Source organism: Macaca nemestrina, chromosome 3 (genome assembly GCF_043159975.1).
Source record: "Macaca nemestrina isolate mMacNem1 chromosome 3, mMacNem.hap1, whole genome shotgun sequence".
Taxonomy (NCBI): Eukaryota; Metazoa; Chordata; class Mammalia; order Primates; family Cercopithecidae; genus Macaca; species Macaca nemestrina.
In genome coordinates this window covers 169212042-169238757 of record NC_092127.1, presented here as the reverse complement: position 1 = coordinate 169238757, position 26716 = coordinate 169212042, and the positions used below count along the sequence as shown (strand labels likewise).

The window sequence follows — 26716 nt, the reverse complement described above, 5'->3', positions numbered from 1 at the left end:
CGATTGGAACTCCACTCAATTTTGTGTAACGCCTGTACCTTTTAACATCTCTCAAAATTGGACTGTAATCCGAAAATTATTAGTAGGCCATAAAAATATTAGTTTGGACATCCAAGAGCTCATTCAGAACATTTCCAAAGCATTTCGACAACAATTACATGTGTTATCTGGAACCGTAACCCTGCAGAGCTGGGTCAGCGCCTTGCTGCCTTTAACCCATGGACCCAGATGAAAACATGGATTTCTACAATCTCTGGAAGTATATTGCTTTGGGCACTTGGATTGAGTCTACTTCTTTTGGTGATTCGATGCTCCCTCCGTCGCCTCCAAAAACAAAAGAAAACACAGGAACAAATATGGGCTACCTTTTTAGGATTGAGGCAAAACAAAAACAAAAAGGGGGAAATGCAGGGGCCTTTGAAAACAGTATGCTGAGAATAGATAGGGCTCAAGGACAGTATCTCCAATTGAACTTTTAATGAACTCCCGTAGGCGCCAAGAAGGCGGGCAGATAAGGAAGAGCATAGAAACAAGGAACTGAGTAGAAGGTTACATGTGGGAAAAGAAAGTTTGTTTTGCATTGCATTCTTTCTGCTGATGTGGGGTTTATGGAGTATAAATAAAGTGAGGCGGAGGCTCTGAGTGCGGCCGCCATGTTCTCTGTGTGTCTTTGTCTTTTGTGTGTTCTTTCATTCTCCACCACCCCCGGCACGGACCCCAACATATATACATAAAGGAAAATAAATCATTCTACCAAAAGAACACATGCACCCATATGTGCATGGCAGCACTGTTCACAGTGGAAAAACCATGGAATCAACCCAGGTGCCCAGCAACAGTGGATTGGATAAAGAAAATGTGGTACATAGACACTATAAAATACTATGCAGCCATAAAAAAGAATGAGATCATGTCTTTTGCAGAAACCTGAATGCAGCTGGAGGCCATTAGCCTAAGTGAAGAGAAAACTAAATACCACATGTTCTCACGTATAAGTGGATGCTAAACATTGAGTATACAGGCACATAAAGAAGGGAACCATAGACACTGGGGACCACTAGAGGAGGAAGAGAAGGAAAAGAGCAAGAGCTGAAAAACTACCTATTAGGTACTATGCTCACTATCTGGGTGACAAGTTCAGTCATACTGCAAATCTCAGTATCATGTAATATACCTTTGTAACAAACCTGCACATGTACTCCCTGATTTTAAAATAAAAATTGAAAAAGAAGAAACACACACATATAGTCATATATACATATATAACTGTATATATGCATAGATTTATTCATATAGAACTTCATACGTATATAACTATTATATACATATATAACTGTAAAACTATAAAACTTCTTGATGGAAGTTCTAGTAAATATACAACTAATGAAAAAGATGTTAAAGTGTGTGTCTTCAAAGACATGCAATCATATCTTAAAGATGTTGAGGGTTCAGGTCTAGATGACTGCAATTAATCAAATATTATAATGTAAAGAGTCCCAAAAATGTTACAATTTCCCAGTGCATATAAATATTATGTTTACACAATACTGAAGTCTGTGAGGTGTGCAATAGTATTATGTCTAAATAATGTATGTATATTAGTAAATACTTTCTTACTAAAAATGCTAATGATCATCTGAGCCTTCAGCATGTCAAAATCTTTTGGTTGGTGGAGGATACAGCCTCAATATTGATGGCTGCTGACTAATCATGGTGATGATTGCTGAAGTTTGGTGTGACTGTGGCAATTTCTTAAAAATGAGGCAACGATACATTTTGCCACATAAATTGACCCTTTCTTTAATCCATGATTTCTCTGTAGCGTGTAATGCTGTTTGATAGTGTTTTGTCCACAGTAAAACTTCTTTCAAAATAGAGATCAATCCTCTCTAGCTGTTCCAGTCTTATCAACTATTATTCTGTGATATTCTAAATGTTTTTTTTGTCATTTCATCAATGTTCACAGCATTTTCACCACGAGTAGATGCCATCTCATAAAACTGCTTTCTTTCCTTATCCAGATGAGTGGAGTTACTTATCCATTCAAGTTTTATTATGAGATTGCAGCAATTCAGTCATATCTTCAGGCTCCTCTTCTAACTCTAATTCTCTTGCTATCAACCCCATCGGCAGTTACTTTCTCCATTGAAGACTGAAACCCATCAAAGTCATCCGTAAAGTTTGGAATCAACTTCTTCCGAATACATGTTCATATTGACATTTTGACCTTCTTCCATGAGCCACGAATGTTCACAATGACATTTAGAATGGTAATTCCTCTCCATAAAGTTTCAAATTTAGTTTGCCAATATCCATTAGAGGAATCACTATTTGTGACAGCTATAGACACACAAAATGTGTTTCTTTAATAGTAAGACTTGAAAGTTAGAATTACTCCTTGATCTATGAGCTGCAGAATGATGTTGTGTTAGCAGGCACGAAAACATCATTCATATCCTTGTATATCTCCATCAGCCCCCTTGGGTCTGAAAGCAACAATATTTTGAAAGAAATATTTTATTCTGAGCAGTTAGTCTCAAAACCAGGCTTAAAATATTCAGTAAATCATTCTGTAAACAGATGGGCTGTCACCCAAGATTTGTTTTTCCAGTTATAGAGCACGAGCAGAGTAGATTTAGCATGATTCTTAAGTGCCCTAGGATTTTCGAAATGGTAAATGAGAATTGGCTTCAAGGTAAAGTCATCAGTGGCAATAGCTCCTGACAAAAAAAGTGGGCCTGTCCTTTGAAGCTTTGTTATTTATTATTTTATTGACACATATTTGTACGTATTTATAGGGTACGTGTAATATTTTAATACCCAGAAAAATGTGTAATGATTATATAAGAATATTTAGAATATCTGTCGCCTCAAACGTTTATTATTTATTTAGGTTGGAAAAATTTCAGATTTCTCTTCCAGCTATTATGAAATATACACAATATTGTTGTTATCTATGCTCATTCTATTGTGCCATTGAACAGTGAAATATATTTCTTCTATTTAAATGTATGTTTATCACAATTAATCTACCTTCCTTCACACCCACACCCTGACACACACAACCTTCTCAACCTCTGATATGAGATGATTTTACTCCTTCTCCATAAGAACAACTTTTTTTTAGCTTTCAAATTTGAGTGGAAATACACATATTTTTCTGTGCTTAGTTTATTTTACATAATATATTAACTTCCAGTTCCATTCAAATGACAGGATTTTATTTTATTTTTGCCCAAATAGTATTTTATTATGTATATATGCCCCACTTGCTTTATGCATTCATTTGTTGCTAGACATGAAGGTTGACTCCTATCTTTCCTATTGTGAATAGTGCTGCAATAAACTTGGAAGTGCAGATGTCACCTTGAAATATTGAATCATTTTATTTGAATAAATACCCAGTAGTGGGATCACTGGATCATATGGCAGTTTTTTGTTTTTTGTCCTTTGAGAAATTTTCAAATTGTTTTTATAATGGCCGTACTAATTCACATTTTTCACTAACAGTGTATAAGAAATCCCTTTTATCTGCCTTCTCACCGGCATTCATTTGTTTGTCTTTCTGATAATAGCCATTCTAACTGGGGTAAGATGATATTACATTGTGGTATTGATCCTCATTTGCCTGCTGAGTAGTGATGTTGAACATCTTTATATCCTTGCTGGCCATTTGTATGTCTTCTGTTGAGAAATGTCTATTCAGATCTTGTGTCTGCTTTTAAATGTGATCGTTTTACTGGTGTTGAGTTCTTTGAATTTCTTATATATTCTTAATTTTAGTGTATTGCTGAATGAAGAGTTTGCAAATATTTTCTTCTGTTCAACAGTTAGTCTCTTCATTCTGTTATTGATTGTTTCCTTTGCTGTACAGAAGCCTTTTTAGTTTAATATGGTCCTAGGTCCTATTTGTCTTTTTTTTTTTTTTTTTTTTTGCCTGTGCTTTTGAAGTCTTAACCATAAAATCTTTGCTTACACCAATGTTCTAAGGCATTTACTCTATGGTTTTGCCTAGTAACTTTATAGTTTTGAGTTTTAAGTCTTTAATCCACTTTGAGTTGATGTTTTGATGTAATGAAAGATAGAGGCCTAGTTTCATTTTTCCGCCCATGGATATCCAGTTTTCCCACACCATTTACTGAAGAGGACATCCTTTCCCAAATGTATAGTCTTGGCACCTTTGTTGCAAATCAGCTGACTGTAAATATGTGGGTTAATTTCTGGGTTCTTTATTCTGTTTTATTGGCCAGTGTGTCTGGTTTTATGCCAACACATGCTATTTGGTTATTACAGTCTTGTAGTATATTTTAAATTCAGGTATTGTGATGCCTCCAGTTTTGTTTTTATTGTTCGGAAATAATTTAGTTATTAGGGCTCTTTTATGATTCCATACAAATTTTAGGGTTTTCTTTTCCATTTCTGTGATGAGTGACATTGGTATATTTACACGGATTGCTTTGAAACTGTGGACTACTTTTGGTAGTATGATCATTTTAAGGATATTAATCATTTCAATCCATGAGCATAGGATTTTTTCCATTTATTTGTAACATCTTCAATTTATTTCGTCAATATTTTGTAGTTTTCCTTAAAGAGGCCTTTTTCCTCCATGGTTAAATTTATTCCTAGGTATCTTTTTTTTTTTTTTTTTTTTGTAGCTATTGTAAAAGGAACTTACATTTGGTAAATTATTTCTTGGTTTATTTTTCAGATTGTTCAGAAATGTTACTAATTTTTGTAAGTTGATTTTATAACCTGTTACTTGACTGAATGTGTTTATCTGTTCTAAGAATTTTTTGGTGGAGTCTAGGTTTTTCTAAATTTAAAATCCTGTCATTTGCAAAAAGGAATAATTGTACTTTCTTGTTTCAATTTGGGTGCCTTGTATTTCTTTACCTTGCCTGTTTTAGCTAGGACCTCTAGTACTCTGTCGAATAGAACTGATGAAAATTATCGTTTATGGTGTTTTCTAGTTCTTAGAGAAAAGCTTTTAGCTTTTCCCCATTCAGCATGATGTTAGCTATGGGTTTGTCAGACATGGCCTTTATTATGTTGAGGTGTGTTTCTTCTATGCTTGAGAGTTTTTATCATGAAGAGATGATGAAACATTGATTTTATCACATCCTTTTGCTGCATCAATTAAGATGATCATATATTTTTTGTAGTTAATTCTGCTGATGTAATGTATCACACTTATTAATTTGCTTATGCTGAATTATCCTTGTATCCCTTGGATAAATCCTGTTTGATCATAGTGTATTATCTTTTAGAGGTGCCATCGGATTTGGCTTGCTCATATTTTGTTGAGGATTTTTGTGCCTTTATTCATGGTGGATATTGGCTTGAACTGGGGTGCGTGTGTGTTTGTATGTATTTGTGAGTGTGTGTGTATGTTTATGTCTGAGTTTGGTATCAGGATAATGGTGGCCTGGGAGAAGGAATTAGGAAGAATTTCCTTCTCCAATTTTTTAAAATAGTTTGAGAAGAATTGATATTAGCTCTTCTTTATAAGCTTGGAACAATTTGGCAGTAAAACCATCTAGTCAAAAGCTATTTTGGAGGGAGATATTTTATTACTAATTCAATGTCATTACTTATTATAGGACTGGTCAGGTTTTCTATTTATTTCTGATGTAATCTTGTTAGATTGTATATGTTCAGGAATTTATTATTTTCCTCCAGGTCTTCCAGTTTATTAACATATAGTTGTTTATAATGGTCTGTAAGAGTCATTTGTATTTCTGTGGTATCAGTTTTAATATTTCCTTTTTAATGTATGATTATGTTAAGATTTCAGTCTTCTCTGTTTTTTTCATGGTTAGTCTAGAAAGTGGTGTTTTTATTTTGTTTATTGGTTAAGAAAACAACTTTTAGATTCATTGATTTTTGTACTGTGACTTTACCCTTTATTTCACTTAATTCTGCTTTGATCTCTGTTATTTCTTTCCTTCTGAATTTAGGTTTGGTTTGTTCTTAATTTGTTAGTCCCTTGTGGTGCATAATTTGGTTTGAAATCTGTTTTTTGATATGGGCATTTGTTCCTTCCTCTTAGTACTCCTTTTGCTGTATCCCATAAGTTTTACTATGCTGTCTTTACACTTCCATTTGTTTCAAGTATTTTTAAAAAATTGTTTCTTAATTCTTCACTAACCCAATGGTCAACAAGATCATGTTGGTTAATTTCTATATATTTGTACAGTTTTCAGTGTTTCTCTTGTTCTTGATTTCTTGCTTTTTCTTTTTGTTGTTGTTGTTTTTTTGTTGTTTTTTTTGTTTTTTTTTTTTTGATTTTGTATTATGGTGGTCTCCGAAGATACTTAATAAATTTTGTTTTTTATCAATTTACTGAGTTTTTGTTTGTTTGTTTGTTTTGTTTGCCTAACATATACTTTGTCTTAAAGAATGCTCCATGTGCTCATGAGAAGAATGTGTATTCTGCAGCTGTGGGATGGAATATTCTGTAAATGCCAGTTAGGTCTAAATGAAATTTAAATGCAATGTTTATTTGTGGATTTTTTGTCTAGATGATTTGTATAATGCTGAGACTAGGATGTCGAAGTCACCGACTATTACTGTAATGGAGTCTATCTTTCTATTTAGATCTAATCATGTTTAACTTATATTTCTGGATACTTTGGTTTGGGCGTATATATATTTAGAATTGTTATATCTTCTTGTTGAATAGATCCTTTTATCATTATTTAATGTGCTTCTTTTTTTTTTTTTTTTTTTTTGTACTGTTTTTGACTTAAAGTTGGTTTTACCTTATTAGATATAGCTGCTTTTGCTCATTTTTGGCTTCTGTGTGTGTGGGAAACATTTTCCATCCAATCACTTTCAGTCTGTATGTCCCTTTACAGGTGAAGTGAGATTATTGTAAGCAACTTACAATTAGGTAGTGCTTTTTATCTATTCAGCATGTCTATATCTTTTAAGTAGGTAATTTGAGCTATTTATATTCAAGGTTATTATTAATAGGTAAGAACTAATTCCTGTCCTTTTCTGATTGTTTTGTATATCTTTTGTTGTTGTTTTCTTTTTTCTTTTATTGTTTGTTTATTTCTTTCTATTGTTTTTGTGCTTCTGGTTGGTGTTTTTCAATATGGGCAACACTTGAGTTTTTGCTCCTTCTCAATTCTGTGTCTACTCTAACAAGGAGTTTTATACTTTCATTTGTTTTTATGATAGTAGATAATAGCCTTTCACTTCCAGATTTAGGGCTCCCTTAAGCATTTTCTGTTGGGCTGATCTAGTGGTGATTAGGTCCCTCAAGTAATTTATTTATTTATTTATGTACTTACTTATTTGGGAAAAACTATTCCTCTTTCATTTTTGAGGATAGCTTTGCTGAGTATAGGGTTTTGTTGTTGTTGTTGCTGTTTGTTTGTTTTTAGTACTGGGAATATAATCTCTCATTCTCTCTTGGCTTTAAAATTTCTGCTCAGAAATCTGCTGTTAGTCCGATGGGGGTTCCTTTATATGTGACTGGATGCTTTTATGTTGCTGTTTTCACAGTTCTTTCTTTGTCTTTGACTTTTGACACTTTGATGATAATTAAACTTTGCCAAGGCTTTCTGTATTGTACTTATTTGTCTTTGAGCTTCTTATATACAAATATCTAAATTTCTTCTAAGACTCAGGCTTAGGAAATTTTCTGCTACTTTTTGTTGTTGCTGTTAGGTAGAATTTTGTTTTTGTTTTTGGTATAATTTCTGCCTATCTCTTTCCCTTCTGAAAGACCCAAAACTCAAACATTTGGTCACTTTACATTCTGTCATATTTATGTAAGCTTTATTATTCGTATTCTCTCTATATATAGAGTAAAATAAATATATATATCAGTATATAATCTATGTATTTCAGTATATCTATATATATCTATCTATTGATATATATATACTGATATATATATAGATCTATCATAGTAGATATATATACTGATATATAGATATCTATAGATAGATAGATATAGATGTGTATCAGTATATATATTATATATACATATATATATGCTGATTGGGTTATTCCCAAACACCTGTCTTCAAGTTCTGTAATTCTTTATTCTACTTGAAGCCCTTGATTACAGTTTTGTTTTATTTATTATAATTTTTTAATACAGAATTTGTTTTTTTAATCTCTGTTGAATTCCCATTCAGATTATAAATCATTTTTCTGATTGTTTTGTATTAATTTTCTGTGTTCTCTTTTATCTCACTAAGCTTCTTTCGTCTTAATTTCAATTGTTTCTCGGGTATTTCATGGAGTTGTTTTGGTTGAAATCTGTTGCTGGAGAATTATTGTGTTACTTTAAAAGCATCATGTTTTCTTGCTTTTTCATGTTTCTTGGCTCCGTATGTTCGTATCTGCACATGAGTTGTAATAGTCCCTTCTTCCAATTCTTTCTGATTTACTTTCCTAGGGAAAGACATTCTTTTCTGTAGGTGTTTCTACAGTGTTGTTTGGGTAGGGAACTTTAGACTTGATTCTGTGTGTATGAAGTATAGTTTTTGTATGATTACTTTGGTTGTAATCAGCATCAGTGGTGTCTGTGATTTCCACAGTTTCCTATCCTGCACTTGTCAGTGAAAGCTGTATCAGGCTCTGCTAGGGACAGATGTGTCAGAATAAACTAGTTTTTGGTCCACAGTAGTTGTTGCTGTGAGCTAGGTAAGCCTTTCTGTTATTGGCTTCACTGGAGGCATACGTGGACACTAATAGCAGACCTAGGTAGGTTGATTCTTAAGCTTCCAGGCTGCTTGCTTGGATAATGACGGTGCTAGCAGTGAACTGGGATTGTGGGCAGCAGGTTTTGTATCATCAATGACTATCAAAGGCAGGCCAACCCTCCGTTCTCAGGTGGCACACTTTGGTGTTAGCAGTGGTGGTGGCAGCAGGTTGGGCTGGCTTTCCCTCAGGGCCCCCAGGAGTAGCGCACAGATACCTGTGATAGTGGGTGGTGTGGAGTGAATCTCAGGCCGCTATATGACATGCTTGGGCACCAGTGGCTGACAATCTGGGCCTTTTTAAAGGCTCTCTAATGGTGCATGTGTGCACCAGAAGCAGCAGGCAAGGAAAATTGATCCTCAGGTTCCCAGACATAGTTCTTCCATATAGGGAGATCGCACCAGGTGGGGTGGGCCTGTCCTCAGGACCCTAGTAGTGTGCACAAGCACAGGATGTGATTGACAGAAAAGGATGATCTCCAGGTTCCCGGATCGCATGCTTGAGTACCAGCAACAGGGAAGCTGCACCATTTGTCAGACCTTCTAATATTGCACACATGCACCTGGGACAATAGGTGGGGTGAATCAGCCCTCACTGCCTCTAATGGTGCACATGGGCATAGGCTGTGGTAGGCCAGGTGGAGCAATCCCTATGCCCCAGTTGGTGTTCTTGTGTTCCTGTAGCAAGCAGCCTGGGTCTTTTTTCAGAACTCTTGATACTTCACACATGTGTCTGAGTCTAAAGGTGGGGTGGGTCATCCTCAGGCCTTTGGGCATGCCCGGGTGTTGGTAGCAATGAACAGGGCAAGCCTGTCCTCAAGCCCCAGCATGGCATTTCACGGGGCTCATCTCCAGGCCCACTGAAGGTGCATGGTGGGGCATGGCCACCCTGCTGCAGGGATGGGGTCAGGGTTGCTGTGAGTGGCAGCAGTCCTAGTCGGGCAGCTCGCAGGTTCTGGAAAGTATGTGCTCCAGCTCCCTTTGTCATAGCTGCAGCCACCCTGGTATGCTGCACCCAGCATTCCCCAGGGTGCAGAACATTGTGTGAGATAGAGTTCTCACAACCTGGGCACACTGGAAGTGCCAGCTGGTGTTCCGTCTCCGTAGCCCTCCAGGTGGGCATGCGAAAATGTTAGTTGGGTTCCAGGATGTGGAAAAGCCTCCAACAGTCTGATGGAGGCTGGGCTCTCATAATATCTCCATTCAGCAGCTGCTTAGGTCTCAAGAAGTGTGTAGCACCCAGCATGGACTCCTTCTCTGGAACCGTGTGGTTGCTCAGACTCTAGACAGCCGTCTATCCTAGTCTCAGGGCCTGCAATAGCCAAGGGGCTTTCTTAGGCCAAGATTGTGGGAGTTTTCAGTGAAAATGTGGACCTCTAGGAGTTGCTCAGTTACCTTTTCCCTACACTGGGGAGCCTCCACAGGCTCCCAGCTAATCCCAGTTGGTTCAGCTGCCTTGTTTCCCTTTCTTCCTGTGTCTCAGATGTTCGCTGTCATTTTCCTGCAGAATTCCAGTGTTCTCTCTTAAATGCTGTATTCAATGTGTGGTTATCTACTCACCGTCCTTCTATGCAGGAGATGAGGGCTAAGTGCCTATAGCCAGTCATTTAAAGCCTCTCCCCACCATTTCTATGAAGCTTTGAAGTCAGTCATTGACTTCTTCTCTCTAGCTATGAGAGTCCAAGAGGTCTGTTTCATCTAATTGATAATCTGTTGTTTAGTGTAGCCAGTTTCTCTCACCCTAGATATAATTAAAGAGTTAGGTTTTTGCTCTGGATTACACTTTGGCTTCATGCAATGTTGCAGCTGGTTTGATCTTTTATCCAGACCACTAAAACTTTCTCCATATCAGCAAAAGGCTTCTGCACTTTCATATCATTTACATGTTCACTAGAGTAGCAGTTTTAACTTCCTCCAAGAACTTTTTGTTTGCATTCACAACTTGGCTGTTTGGTGAAGGAGCCTAGCTTGTGGCCTATCTCAGCGTTGGACATGCCTTCCTTACTAAACTTTATCATTTCTAGCTTTTGACTTTAAGTGAGAGACATGTGACCCTTCCTTTTACTTGAACATTTAGAGGTCATTGCAGTGTTACTAATTGTCTTAATTTCAATATTTTTGCATGTCAAGAAATAGCTAGGGAGGCTTGAGGAGAAGCTGGTCAGTGGAGCAGTCTGAACACACACGGTATTTGTTAATTAACTTTGCTGCCTTCTATGGGTGTGGTTTGTGGTACCCGCCAAGATGATAACAGTAATAGCAAAGATCAGTAATCACAGATCATCAAAACAGATATAATAATAATTAAAATTTTGAAATATTATGAGAATTACCAAAATGTGGCACAGAAACATGAAGTGATCACATGCTAATGGAAAAAAATGGGACCAATAGAACTATTCTACATTGTGTTGCCACAAAACTTCAATTTGTTAAAAATGCAGTATCTTCAGAGTGCAATACAATGAAGTCCAATAAAATGAGGTATATCTGTATATGGAAAGAACAAAAAGAACCCTAAATAATACAGGACTCTAATAACTTTGAATCTATGCCATTAGACTAAATTTCCAGAAATCTAATTTAAAACAAAACTGGGCTCAAAAAACTGCTAACCTAACATTAAGCAAATTAAGAATTAATTGTATGGGATTGAACTGACAAAATATTATAATTTTAAATGAGTTTTTGTTTAAAATATTCCTCATTATTTTTTTATTTTCCAGATTTAAGTTAACTTTGTTTTAACCTATATATAATTTGCAGCAATTTGGTAATGCATACTTCTGTAAACAGAACTGACATATTTACTTTCCTCTTTACCTAATCTCTCTAGTATTTAGAATTTATTCTTGAGTATTCTTAAGTTATTTGCATAATTTCAATAAGAATATCTTTTTTAACAACACACAACTGGAAACCCGGTTCTTTCACTGAGGTTTTAAAAGTAATGTCATATTTTCTGATCTGACCAGATAGCTTTCAGGAACCGAAGTTGAATTATAAAGCCAATAAAAGTCCCTTGGAAAAACTGGCCTGAAATACCTTGTCTACACACTTCCTTATAAGGGTTTCTGGGTTTGTGATAAGTAAGGAATGTAACTTTCTGACAGGTCCAGGAATTTCAAAACATTTTGAGAACTTTGAGAAAAGACGAATTTACCAATTTGTAGAAGTATTACAGATGCAGTCAGATGGTAAAGCTTTCTCGGCTCCTAGCCTTCACAGGCCTTTTAAAAATATAACCTGAAGTCACTTACAAAAGTGTTCCAGCAAACCATATATTTTTTAAACCCTATATTATCAATCACTATTCTTGTTGCACTTTATGCAAATAATCTTGCCAAGTTAATGAGTCTAAACTTACGTTTCAAATGAATTAGTCTGACTGTAAATATCTTTGGTAGAAACGGAAATGAATGTGGAGAGAAAAATTGTGTTTAAAAAAGGCAATTATAGTACATCTGTTATTAGATTCTAGCTCATTATTTTGAGGATTTTATTCTTTATCTACAATCTGGACTAGATACTGAATTCTTTTAGTTTTTTTCAATATTAAGCTTTGAATCTCCAAACTAATATTTTTCAAATTTCCTCCTATCCTTCTGGTTTTTTTCAATTTTCACTAAAATTGAAACTGCTTTTCCTGCGGCTTTGAATGCTGAAGCTGGTCAACTTGATAAATACAATTCAGAGAAATTACCTTGATGGTTGCGGATGGACAAGCTTTATGACATTCAAACTGCAAACCAGGAAATTCTGTCAGTTTGTCACTGCCTGCTCTGCTCCAGCTGAAAATACTTTAGCTCACATTCAGAAATCTTCTCAGTGAACTGCTATTCAGACTCAGAAAGTAGCTTGGAGAATACTCCAGACATTAAGCTTTGTGAGTTTTTGTTTGTTTGTTTGTTTACATAGAAAAGTCTCTTATTAAATTTCCTTATTCTTACACTGCATAGAGACCTAACCTTGATGGGCCCCGTCTGCAATGCACCTCCTGCAAAGAGACAGAGCTGTTTAAGTGAACTGACCTATTTGGAGGACTAATAGACGGATATAAAAAGGTATGTGGCGGCCGGGCACGGTGGCTCACGCTTGTAATCCCAGCACTTTTGGAGGCCGAGGTGGGTGGATCACGAGGTCAGGAGATGGAGACCATCCTGGCTAACACGGTGAAACGCCATCTCTACTAAAAATACAAAAAATTAGCCAGGCGCGGTGGCGGGCGCCTGTACTCCCAGCTACTCAGGAGGCTGAGGCAGGAGAATGGCATGAACCCGGGAGGCGGAGCTTGCAGTGAGCCAAGATCGCGCCACTTTACCCCAGTCTGGGCAACAGAGCAAGACTCTGCCTCAAAAAAAAAAAAAAAAAGAAAGGTATATGGTAGTGTATTTGAGAGTTTTTTCCCCTGTTTTCCTATATATGCTTTCTCCTCCTCTTGTCTCGAAACTTCTAACCCAAATCTCTACATAGCTACCGATTCTTCTCTATTATGTGAAACTTTCTGAAAATTAAATTTCAAACGGGGAACCGAAGGAAACCAGCACATTTTACTTGAAAATATACTTCTCTATATATTTCTGTATAAATCCAAAGATTTATTTTCCTATTTCCCTTCCTAAACCAGAAGGGAAAGTCAAGCTGGGTACTGCGTTAGGCAAACCTGCCTCCTATTTTATTATTTTATAAGTTAGCTACAAATTAGAAACAACTACACACCTCCTTCACAATTTGCCCACGGGAATTTCCTTGTGGGCCTCAAGGTCTTCACCCTAGAACACTTCTGTTGAATTTTACCCCAGCCATGTAAATTACTTGCTTATTTCACAGGTGCCAGCAAAGGACAGTGAGAATTCAGTCATTCCTCTGCTCACCTGAGACAAATGCATATCTGATTGCTACCTCTGTCCTATCGTTTACATAAAAATGCATATTCAATGAGTCAGACTAAAGACGTAAGTGACTATCCCTCTACCCTCCTTTCTCATGTAAGTTGCGTATTCAGTGAAAGAATGATCAAAGTCCCAAAAGAACGCAACCTTTTGTCTCTTATCTACCTATAAACTGGAAGACTTACTTTGAGTGGTCCCACTTGGCCGGAATAAACCAACGTACATCTTATACATATTGACTGATGTCTCATGTCTCCCTAAAATGTATGACAGCAAGCTGTGATCTGACTACCTTGGGCACATGTCTTCAGGGCCTCCTGAGGCTGTGTCACAGGCACGTCCTTAACCTTGGAAAAATAAACTTTCTAAATTAATCAAGACCTGTCTCAGATACTTTTGGGTTCACACTTCTTTGGCATATTTTGCTATGACTATTTGGAGGGGCTACAATCCACAGAAATAGCTCTGAAAAGTTGCCCTCTTGTCGGGGAGGTTTGTGACTGCAGAGAAAATCTACAGTAGTGAGGTAAATGGCGGTTATTGAGAAGAGCAAAAATCACCCAGTGATCACTGAACAGGTCTCAGAGACGAAAACTCCTTCTTGGAGGAATGTAGAAGGAAGCAAAGACCACCTGGTGACCCTCAAACAGGCAAAACTGGGGGATTTAGAAGTAATTAAACTTTGTTAGTATTTAAAGTCAGTATCTGGTTCCAGACCTCTTTTAAACTTAACATTTATAAATAACTAGAATTTCTATACGTCTCCAAAATGCCATGCCAAAACTCATTGCACACTTGCTTCCATGAAGGCACCAAAATTACTACAAATGTGATTATTTATCATGATCTATGTGGCTCATAAGGTCCAAATTACCCTTAAGCTCCTGCCTTAAGGTCTGTAAATACTCCTAAGGAAAAATAGAACTGACATAACTTACCATTCTAATGTTTCCGTTGCTATCCGTTTTTACTATCATATCATAGCTCATATCATATCTCAAGATCATATATCATATCATAGCTCAAGATTAACTTCCATAAACCATACCCCTACAAAATAAATTCACTGTACCTCATTGGCTCTATTTTCTCAAACTTTAATCAATTACATAAACTTGCTTTGCCTGGAATTCTAGAATAACCAAATTTTTATCTAACCCTCTTCTACTGGCTGTCTTTATAAATTACATCTTCAAGGTGACAATGAAATACTACTTTCTCTAAAGGTGAATTTTGTGTTATCCACTCAAATATTTCCATGATTTATGATCAATATTTAGTTTTGTGTTTTTTAAGGATTTTATATTTCCAATTTGTATTGCCTGGTATCATATACTAATAAGAAGATATAAACATACATCTGTCATTCAACTCTTCTTAGTTTCTTGAGGTGGTTATTATGCCTCAAGATCTTTTTTTTAATCACGAAATGTACCAAAGTACCTTCTTCATAGCATAGGTTTAATAAATATATTGAAAAAAATAAAGGTGTTAATTAATGAGGGAATTAAGCACTCAATTCTAACAAAAATGAATACAGATTATAGGATTTTTAAAACAGTTTGAATTAAACGTTTTTTGTTTTGTTTCTTAGTTTTTAGAAAAGTAGAATTAAGGGATCTAGGATCCAAATAAGATCTCTGTGTCTTCCAAACCTTCTTTAAAAATATTTCTCCCTGGTTTTAAGAGTTAGAGAGATGCAAAAGATAGTATTTGGGGTTATATAATTTTGTTCATGATTTTAATCACTGGAGAGAAAATAGTTTAATCAATTAACAGAAATACTTAGAAAACATTTTTCTACATATATAGAAAAGCAAAAAGATAAAGAGTTTTAAAATAAGAGTAAAGAGCAAATATCCTAGAAAATAGGCTAGAATTGGAATAAGAATTCTAAGAAATTGGGAAGCTTAAAGAAAAAAGAGAATTAATCACCAGAAAAAGAATGCTAGAGATTAATTCAAGCTAGTTATGTTCAAAACACTTCATGCGATGGTAATGTCGTAATATCCTACTTTTACTTGTACATGGTTGCTCAAATTTTATAAACAATGATGCCTGAGGACCCTGTTCTTCATTAACCTGTCTAACCTTGATATGTAGAAATAGCTTAATGTTTTTTCTAATGCCATTAGTAAGCAGAAGTAATTTCAATTCATAAAACTAGGGCAGGAAGCAATTGACCCAATCAGACTGTTGCATTCCCTGATGCCATTTTTTAATTAGACATTTTTTTTTCTAGTTCTGAATTTCAAAGATCTCTTAGATTTAAAAAGTGTGATTGTCTTACAAAAGTAAAATTCTATGAGCCCCACATCATGTGACAACTCTGAAAATGCAGCTCTAGTGCTTAAAGGTTGTTTGATTGAACGAAAATGACATCACATTTTACCCCAGATGATTTGTGTGGATGACTCTTGGCAGATACATTTTTACAATGCCACATTTATATGTTTCTTTTCCTTTTGACTGTTATTTTTTGGATTCCAGGTATATAATTCTATTCTGAAAATATTAGTATATATCTACCAAAAAACATAATAAATTATACTTTAAATATTAGTCATGTTACTTTATAGGAAACCACAAGTCTCAAGGACATAAATGTCTGAATAAAGAGAAGGAGAAAGAGGAAAGGAGGGAGGGAAAGCAGAGAGAGAGGGAGAATTGTCTCTAAGCCTGGAAATGTCATTGGAATATGTGAGAAACAAAATGGAAGGGAGGAAAGAAATGGGAGAGAAGAGAAAGCAATTTAAAGGGTACTTCAATGGTTTTCTTCATTTTGGCCTTGGGAAACTTAAGACAAAGTTAAATTAGAGAACAAAAATAGTAATATAAGTAACATAGTTTTTCCACCTTATTTTCCATGTTGAGGCCCTGACTGCTATTGTCTGTATTTCAAGCTAATAATAATAATACTAAATGAAAATCTTTGAGAAATATGTCTTTGTTTCTCCAGTGCAGTGAAAATAAATTAAAGCTAATGTCTCAATTAAGGAGAGTTCATAGTAATCCCCAGTTAAAGGGTAAATATTCTTCGGGAAACATACTAATAAGATAACTTTTCAGTCAGCAATAGTTCTAGAAGTATTGGTACAAAAACTCTGGATACCATGGAAGTTTAGTGGATGATCCTAATCAATTTAAATTCAGCTAATGCTTTGTCCTGAGCAGAAGAACCAACCAACTTAAAATATGACATTTATTCTTGTTTTCTTCCTGGCCAGAATCTGATGTCACCAAGTTTTGATATATTTATCTTTATTCAACACATATTTGGATATTTATTATTTGATGCATACTATTCTAGGAACTCATGAATTACTAGTAAATCAAAGCCTACTACCTATCAGCACATTCAAAAAATCCCTCTTCTCTTCTGCAAACAAATAAATAGTAGATGCCAGGTGTCAGTAAATTATACTATATAGGCCAAATCTAGCATGCTGCCCGTTTCTGTGCGGCCAGCAAATAAGAATGGTTGCTACATTATTAATGCTTTTAAAGAATGAAAATAATAATAATTATTATGTGACTAATGATAATAATATTGTGTAACATATGAAATTCTAATTTTACATTTCATAAGAAAGTTTTATTGGAACACAGACAAGTTCATTCATTTATATTTTGTCTACATTGTCAGCTACAGAGGCAGAGTTAAGTCATTGGGACAGAGACCATATGGCCCACAAAGTCTAAAATATGTACTTCCTGGTACTTTATGAAAAAAAATTTTCTGACTCTGGGGATAGGCCCTTACTATATTGGTCTTCAGTATTAAATACCCTTAATACTGACTTCCCTGCTCCCTCTCACTTTTCTCTCAAATCTGTCTTCTGCAGAGGTAGAAGAGAGATCTATCTAAAATGAAAATCTAGCCTTGTTCCTCCCTTAATTAAAACCCTTCACTGGCTCTCCACAAACTACAGGGCAGTGCAAGCTTTGCAAACCAGTCATGACTCAGTTGATCTTTGCTTGCTCACACATTTCCTTCACCACACCATAAGCAGTGAGATATTCCTACTAAGAAAAAAGAACAGTCATAGTTACCCTCTAGAATTAACTATTTTAAAGCAGAAAGGAAAGAAAGGGAGAAGGTGACAACTTATAAAATTAGGGGTCACAGCTGAGAGAGGACCCCTGATGTTGTAGGAATGATCTCCATGCTTTTTTGCATAGTGTATAGAGTGTAGCCGAGCTAGATACTTTACTGATACCAGTAATTAGAAATGGGAATAATACTGTCAGTCATGAGCACCAACAACATCCAACAACAAATGGAACTATTTTATTTGCTGGAACTACACTCATCCAACAACTATGCTAGGTGTTGGAAATCAAATTGCAGAGACATATATAAGTGAACAAGAATGGCATTAGCCTAACAGAAGTCTACCAATGATATAAGCTCAGAGACCCATAGAAATGTGGAGAAGGGAACCCTAATCAATATGTAAAGTGCCAAGGAACACTGTAAGAACAGTAAGTCCTGTAAGTCTTACAGTAAGTCCTGTAAGAACAGACCACAAAAGAAGTCAATAGGAGTTAGCCAGAAAGAAACAGGATTCCAAGCTAAAGATACAGTATTTGCGAAGGCTTCGTAGCAGAAAGAAACGTAGTATAGGAAAGTCTAAAACTTCTCTCTGGAGGATTAAATCTAAGGTTGTTACGAGATATTGACAATAGACAGAACAACAGGAAAAAATGGGTCCAAATTGATGAACATGCATATAGGCATGGGACCCTCGCAACTATAAGACTCAAAGGATGGCCAGGTGCGATGGCTCAGGCCTGTAATCCCAGCACTTGGGGAGTCCAAGGCAGGTAGATCACGAGGTCAGGAGATTGAGACCATCCCGGCTGACACGGTAAAATCCCGTCTCTACTAACAATACAAAAAATTAGCCAGGCATGGTGGCGGGTGCCTGTAATCCCAGCTACTCGGGAGGCTGAGGCAGGAGAATGGCGTGAACCCAGGAGGCGGAGCTTGCAGTGAGCCGAGATAGCACCACTGCACTCCAGCCTGGGCGACAGAGCGAGACTCCATCAAAAAAAAATTAAAAAAAAAAAAAAAAAAGAAAAGAAAGAAGACTCAAAGGATGAGCCAGATCATTGAAATTTATAGAATAGAAAATAATAGAGGCTTGGAGGTCTGCAAAAAGACCTGTATCATGTTCTTCAAATCTTGAATTCTATCCTTTGGCACAGAAAGACTTAAAAACTATTAGGTCTTCTTTTTGGCTTGTTAGAAACAGGGACTAACGTGAATTTCCAGAAATCTTTAAATGCAGTTTTTATTTTTGGTTTTTGAGTTTTTTTCTAATGAACAAAGTTTTTTCATATTTAAAAACTTTATAGTTTTCCTGCTTTTGTCTGGATGGTCGGGGCAGGTAGTGTCACAAGCTATAGAAGGACTGTGGATAAGAAGTATGGTGTATAGTTTGTTCTCACACTGCTAATAAAGACATACACAAGACTAGGTAATTTATAAAGAAAAAAGGTTTAATTGACACAGTTCAGCATGGTTGGAGAAGCCTCAGGAAACATATAATCATGGCAGAAGGGGAAGCTAATACATCCCTTCTTCAGATGGCATCAGGAAGGAGAAGTGCTGAGTAAAAGGGGAAAAGCCCCTTCTAAAACCATCAGATCTCATGAAAACTCACTCACAATCACTAGAACAGCACGTGTTATATTTTTACTTTGTTTTTGAGGTACTCTTTGCTAGTTCTGGATAAGGAAGTTAAAACTTGCCATGTGGGAATTACAACTCAAGATGTGATTTGGGTGTGGACACAGCCAAAATCATATCACACGGCAAGCAAAGACTGTATTGTTATGTAGATGAAGCCTCACGGGGGGTAGTAGCTCTCAGAAAGAACAGATGGCAGCTGTGGTAAAACTTTCTCGGTCAAATATTTTAAAATGTTATATTTTTACTTTCTTTTGTCTTTGAGGTACTCTTTTCTAGATCAGGATAAGGAAGATAAAAGGGGCCTCAAAAAAAAAAAAAAAAAAAAAAAAAACAGTGTCAGAGTCCCAGCATCAGCATCATTGGAAGTGGTCGAATCATGGGTTGTTAAGAATAATTCACCAATAACAATATAGATTAGAGAAAGGAAAGTTTATTAGAAGAAATACTGTAATAGGGTGCAGCAGGGCACCTCAAGTGAGATAGGACTTAGTGTTCTGCAGTGGATTAAGTTATGTCAGTTCTATTAGTTTCGTACAAAAGTAATTGCAGATTTTGCCATTACCTTAATATTTTCCCCCTGCTGCCACCCAAACATAGTGATGAAGTGATACGTATAACATCAACACAACAGCAACAATAACTTTGCTGGTGCTTACCATATGCCAAGCCTGTCAATAAACTATAGACACACCTGTAAGTTAAATACTAAAGTTGATCCTATTTTGTACACGGATAATTTGAAGTGCAAAGATATTAACTGGTTGGCTCTAAATAACAGAGATTCAAGCAGATAGAGCCAGGATTTCAACTCTTGGTATCATACTTCAATTTCTTTGGTATCTACAAGAAGATGGAAATAAGTAAACAGCGAAATAGTACCTAACAAAACACATCCACAACTGACAACAGAAGTCACCAATTTTCCTTGTTTTCTTTGTGCTTCTAATCTCGCCCATGAAACTCAAAATAATCCTTTACTCCTCCACCTCTCTCATTTCCATTTTATGTCTATACTTTCATATTATCTGTAAGAATGACCTCCATTTGGTATCTATTGTGACAACCTTACTTCAGTCCCTGATTACCTCTTCCTTGATTTATTGCAGTAGGTATCAAATGAGTGTGCCTGCTTCCAGTATTTCCGTATGACTGCCACACTGTAGTTAGAATGATCTTTCTAGAATGCAATTCAGTTAGCAAGCCTACAGGAGGATGGAGGGTGGGAGGAGGGAGAGGATAAGGAACAATAACTAATAGTTACTAGGCTTAATACCTGGGTGATAAAATAATCTGTACAACAAACCCCCATGACAAAAGTTTACCTATGTAATAAACCTACACAGGTACCCCGGAACTTAAAATAAAAGTTAAAAAAGAGAATTTTTTTCAACAAGGCTATTTAGCATGACACTTATCTGCAAAATGACCTGTATCATGTCCCTCAAATCTTGAATTCTATCAAGATTTAAGGCACAGAAGGACTTAACAACTATTAGGTCTTCTTTTCTGCTTGTTATAAATAGGGACAAACGTGAATTTCCAGAAATCTTTAAATGCAGTTTCTGTTTTTGTTTTTGTTTGTTTTTTTCTAAGGGACAAAGTTTCATTTACAAACTTTATAGCTTTCCTGCGTTTGCCTGGATCCATCCAGTGAGTTGCTACTTTCGTTTAAAGATTCTTATCAGGCCAGATCTCCTTTTTGAAACTTTTCTAAACCCAGCAATCAAAAATTTTTTTTTCCAAATTTGCACATATAGAATCTGTTATGCCTAGACCGTTTATTCCCCGAAGAAGACCACCAGAGTCCAGAGTCAAAGCTAAGCAGCAAGGATCTTTATTACAGGTTCGAACCTGGAACTCTCCCTCGCTCGTGAAACGAGACGGGCAGGAGAGCTCCCCCACTCAGCTCCGAACAATGTTATATAGTCTAAGAAAAGTGGGCATAGAGTTATTATACAAATCAGATATATGATTGGCTAGTGTTTGAACAAGGCGATTTGGCTAACTATGATTGGTTCCTGCCATTTCTGATATTTTGGTTCAAACTTTGAGGCGGGAGAGCAGGTTTATGGCAGCAAGAGTTTATCTTACTTAAACACGTCTTGTGACCTTGCCTCAGAACTTACAAAATCTCTGGTATGTGCAAAACAAAATCTCTGGTACGTGCAGAAAACCAGGTACTCACAGAACTTACGAAATCTCTGGTATGTGCAAAGATTAGAGAGCAGAACAAGGGTGTAGCGGGTGGGGGGCGGGTACACATCTATCTTTGTGTCCTTTTAAATCCTATACTTGCTATTTTGAGAGCACTGTAATACTCCAAATTCATGCATTTAAAATGCTGGCTCTACCTATAAGTTCTGTGAAATCAGAAAAAAAATATATATATATATATCTTTTGATTATTGGTCTTGGGGCCAAGCACTGAACTTGACATCTAGTAGGGGATGAACAAGTGAATCATTGAAGGAATGAGGAGGGTTGTGGATGTAATTAGATCCTGGCTCCAGCTGGTGGGGTCCTCTAAAAAAAAAAACAAAAAAAACTTGATTTAAAAAAATAAAACACCCGTATCTCTCCTTAAACTGTTCTACTGCCCAATTCCCGGTATAATTTAATTATACCCTGAATCTAAGAAGCCACAGAGGTAACAGAAAGTTTGCATTGTGTTTGTTCTGATGCATGAATTTTCATCTAATACATGAAAGGAGAAAAGTCTGAATTAAAGTACTTGCGAACTGTCACACATGGCTGTTCTGTGCTCCCAAAAGATGCCTGGAAAGCCAGATTTGAGGGGGTGAAGGTGGGAGGCTGAGAACAAGGGAAAGACTAAGAAATCAGGAGTGGGGGTGACATGAGAGAAATCCAGGAGAGCAGAAAAGAAACTGCAAGATAATTAGCTGCCATGATTAAAAGGTTTCATTTTTCAAATCACTTTTCAATCTCATTCATGTCATGCAAAATGTTAAGATCTATTTCTAGACTGAGTAATACGCTGTAGTACAAAAATTTGATAAATAATTATCTTCTTATTTTATCCATAAAAATATTAAGACAGATTCATTTAATTACCATAACCAAGCTCGACAGGGTGCTGGCTGGGCCCTGATGGATTCCCATTCCCTGTCTGACTCACGTGTTTGGCCTTGAGACTTGTGAATGAACACCTGGGGGCAGAAGCTGGCCCAGCTCCTTCCAGTTCACAGCAGAGCACGGCATGTCATGCTGCTCATTTTCTGATGTGCAGGCTTTGCTCTTCCCTTAGGGAATGAGATTCTGACAGGCACTTTATCTCAACACATTGAGTTTTATATGAAATTGTCATTTTCTCTTGCCGCCTTGCTAGTTAGTTCAATACCATGAAGAGATACACAGAGTGAGATTTTATATTGAAGTCAAGCCAGGAGACTGTTGATTCAAGGGAAGTACACTGTTTTACACACATTGCTGTAGAACAAGAAATCAAGAAGGACAAGGGCCACAGAGCTAGGCCATTTCACCGTGAGGTTTAAGTGCCTTATGTGTACAACTCTTGTTGTGTTCACACATATTATCTTAGTCAACCTTCATAAACTTTCAAAGAATGTTATATGCCTCATTTTCATTATCAGAAAAATGACATTCTAATAAATAGCTGAGAGAGATGCTTTAACCTCTATGTACAATTCTCCTGGCATGATGTAGCAGCTTATAAGTGAATTTATGAAAGGGCTAACAGTCACTGCTAGCGACTGGCCTGTCTTCATCACTATGTGAAGAACATTCTAGTTCATGCATTTTGGGGGAATAATCATTAGTAATGTTTGTCACCATTTAATGACCAAATCAATGGTTTTACTGATTTCATGGTAATTTTCTTTTGGCAGCTGCTCTAGCAATCACTTCAGTGATCAGGATTTTGGAGCAATGGAACTTTTCAATGGTTGGAATTAGGTGTAAAGAGCTTGTAAATGTCTAGTTTGGGGGACCACAGTCTGACAAAAGTAGGTGTGGACTTCTAATTTCCGTAACTGTTTCTCAGTCTCTTACACTGAAAAATATTGTCAAATTTTGTGACTGACTGCTCATGCTCACGTCTTGTGATTCTCATTAAAATCATTGTAAGAAGATAAATAAAGGCATAAAGCCACAAGTACAAAAAAAATGAAAAAAAAAAAAAAAAAAAAACAGAGAGATGGAGGTTGCAGTGAGCTGAGATCATGTCACAGCACTCAGCCCAGGGGACAGAGTAAGACTCCATCTGAAAATAAATAAGTAAATACAATCAAAATAAAAATAGAAACAAAGCAAACAAAAAACACATTTGGTGACCTTAAAAACCTCTTGGATATGCATAATAGGAAAATTTTAAAAAATTTAAAAATGTAAAAAACAATAAAAAGTGATGATAAATTAATGAAATCACAGAGAACGTAGAAAACAAGAAAACAGTAGAAAATAGGAAAACAAAATTGAGAAATTTAGAACATTAACCCAGAAAACATAATATCTAAATAGGCATTTAGCAATATAGAGAAGAGAAAATGGAAATGAATAAATTATTTTAAAAAAAAATTCCTAGATTGAATATCATAAAATGATAGATTTTCATGCCCCTAAATGTGTCCAGCACAATGAATGATAAAAGGCCCACCAATCACCCTTTATATATTTGGAGACAGATGACAAGTCACTTAGAAAAGTTTGGTGATCAGAATGGCGGTGGATCAGAATCTCAAAGACAGCGAGGGCCACACTTCTATAGTCAGCAAATGTAACCACGCATTCTATAACCAGGTAAAGTATTAATAATGACATTTTCATCTGTGTATGTTCTCAATGCTTCTATTTCTCAAGCACTCTTTCTTTTAAAGAGACTAAGAAGGCGGGGCGCGGTGGCTCATGCCTGTAATCCCAGCACTTTGGGAGGCCGAGATGGGCGGATCACGAGGTCAAGAGATGGAGACCATCCTGGCTAACATGGTGAAACCCCGTCTCTACCAAAAATACAAAAAAAAATTAGCTGGGCTTAGTGGCGGGCGCCTGTAGTCCCAGCTACTCGGGAGGCTGAGGCAGGAGAATGGCGTGAACCCAGGAGGCGGAGCTTGCAGTGAGCTGAGATCCAACCACTGCACTCCAGCCTGGGCGACAGAGAGAGACTCGGCCTCAAAAAAAAAAAAAAAAAAAAAAAAAAAAAAAAAAAAAAGAGTAAGAGAACGGTTGCTTCTCTCTAATAAGGACTAAAGAATTAAAAATTAGTGGGATGCAGAAGAGTTTTTTCCAACATGTGAGAGAGGTAAAAAGAATTTTCAAAAATGATGATGAAGAAGTGTTCCACAGGGTGAGAGTTTCATATCAGGGAAAGTAGCCACTTTATGTTGGAGCAACAGATAAAGATGTCTGAAAAAAAAAGTCTCATTAAAATCAGTAATTAATGTGCAAAGTAGGTTTGCTAATTACCAATCCCAAGGGAAGACTCCCATTGCTTGGAGAATAGCAAAGATCATCACTGTGCCAATCACCAGAAACAGAAGTCCATATATACTTATTCCTACAGTATCCTGGGCTATTATTTCTGTCCACCATGCACTAGTTAACTATTTATCTGAGGCTGGTGAAACAGAACATACTCACACACAACAACTTATGCTCAGTGGATTTATTAGTTACAGAGAGGCAGCAAGGGACAAAAGAAGTCTCGCATTCATTGTGAGCTGGTCTAAGACTCAAGAAAGCTGCTCAAGTTAGAGGAGTCTTGACTGTGTGCACCCCATCTACACCACAGCTAGAGAACCCCAAAAGACAGCCTGCCCAGTTGTATACTTCAGGAACCATATGACTCACTCAGTAAAGCTTTGAAAGACTTCCTGCTTCTAAGGAACAAAGCCCAAAGCACAGGCTGTCCTGGGCAATTCTTCCCTAACACAAGATGTTACAGTCCCTAGAAGAGACAGGAGCAAGACCTGGGCTTTTGCAGGCAGTCCCTCCCTATCTCAGGAGGCTGCATTCCCAGAATGCAGATACTCTTGAGAACTACAGGCAAGAAAGTGGGAAAACTAGGTAGGTCCAAGGTAACATGGAGAACTGTCTGCATAATGATGAGAATATTTTAAAAATAAAATGTCATCGTAATATTCTAGATAGCTAAGCTGTTACCACAATATTGACAACAACTCTATATGGAGTTGTAATGTTATAATTCTTACATTACAGATGAAGATGGTAAGGCACAAAGATAGAAAGCAACTTCACTAAGGCTACACAACTATTAAGTGGCCAGAGCCAGGATTCACACGTTAGAACTCTGCCTCTGGAGTTTGTGTTCTCAACGTGGCTGCCAGCAAAGAAATGAAAACTGTGAAATAGGCTATCTACGTTTGTATGTGGGGGTCCACATTTGTAGATGGAGTAACTTGGGTCCTCTGACTTTGTGGGCTTCCATTTCTTCGTCTGTAAATGTGGGATGATAATGATACTTAGAGGACTGAACAATGATATATGTGTAAGCAATTTGTAAGTACTGAAGTAATACAAACTCCTCTTTGCTTTCAAGAAAAGCAAATTTCATGACAGATATTTTCTGAGACACAGGTTACAAACTAAAGTATAGACAGGCAGAAGCAGCGGGAACATGTTTGTAACTTGTGACACCTGTAATTCTAGAGAGCTGAACTGAAGAATTGTTAATATTAGAGACAATTGAATTACAGTGTGCACTGCAGTGAGGATTGCAGTGTGGAGTAAGATCCGTCAATAAACTCACCTATGAGCAATAGAAATTGAGAACTTGGAGAGTCAATGGGAATTTCAGGCTTACTAGGACAAATGTAATTAACTAAATATTAAGTCTTCTTTCCCACTGGAATATGGTAGGGATTGGCCTTTGACATAATGGCATGATTCAGTCAATAATCACATCGAAGTGGTAAGAATAATTCAAAAATTAAGGTTGCAATAAGATGCGCCAGAGAATGTATATTCCTGAATACAGTGCTCATTCTTTTGGCCTGAGCATAGCTTAATAATGTAAGATCTTTTTAATAACTTGCAAAATTCTTAAACTTAGGAATTACATGTATTAATGGTTCTAGATGGCTATAAACCTCATAAGGAAATACAGCTCTTTCAAGGTCACGAGGAAAATTTGTGTTCCAGAATCATCAACTGCCAGCTGTATTTCAAATCAAAGAAAAAACAATTAAAATAGCAAATACAACTTGAATAAAGTGTTAGGCCTTTTAATCACTGAAAACTCAAATTTTACTTACTCAGTTAATTAGTAGTTGGCACATCAAATGATATATGATGCCAGTTCTGGTATAAAACAGAACATTAAAAATAACTTATGAGTAGGTAGGAAAAGACTTTTAAGTAAATAAAGATCAGTAAAGTTCTGCAATTGCACTGGAGTTCAAAACATGTCA

General features: G+C 36.5%; 1 long non-coding RNA gene across 1 annotated transcript in view; it reads left to right on the top strand.

Moving 5' to 3' along the window:
- LOC105487798 (uncharacterized) overlaps nucleotides 1-26716 on the top strand; it is a 106068-nt gene that overhangs the window by 7066 nt on the left and 72286 nt on the right. Inside the window, exon 2 of the long non-coding RNA XR_011621397.1 lies at nucleotides 12683-12787. This is a non-coding gene — a long non-coding RNA (uncharacterized lncRNA). The remainder of the gene's footprint in view (nucleotides 1-12682; nucleotides 12788-26716) is intronic.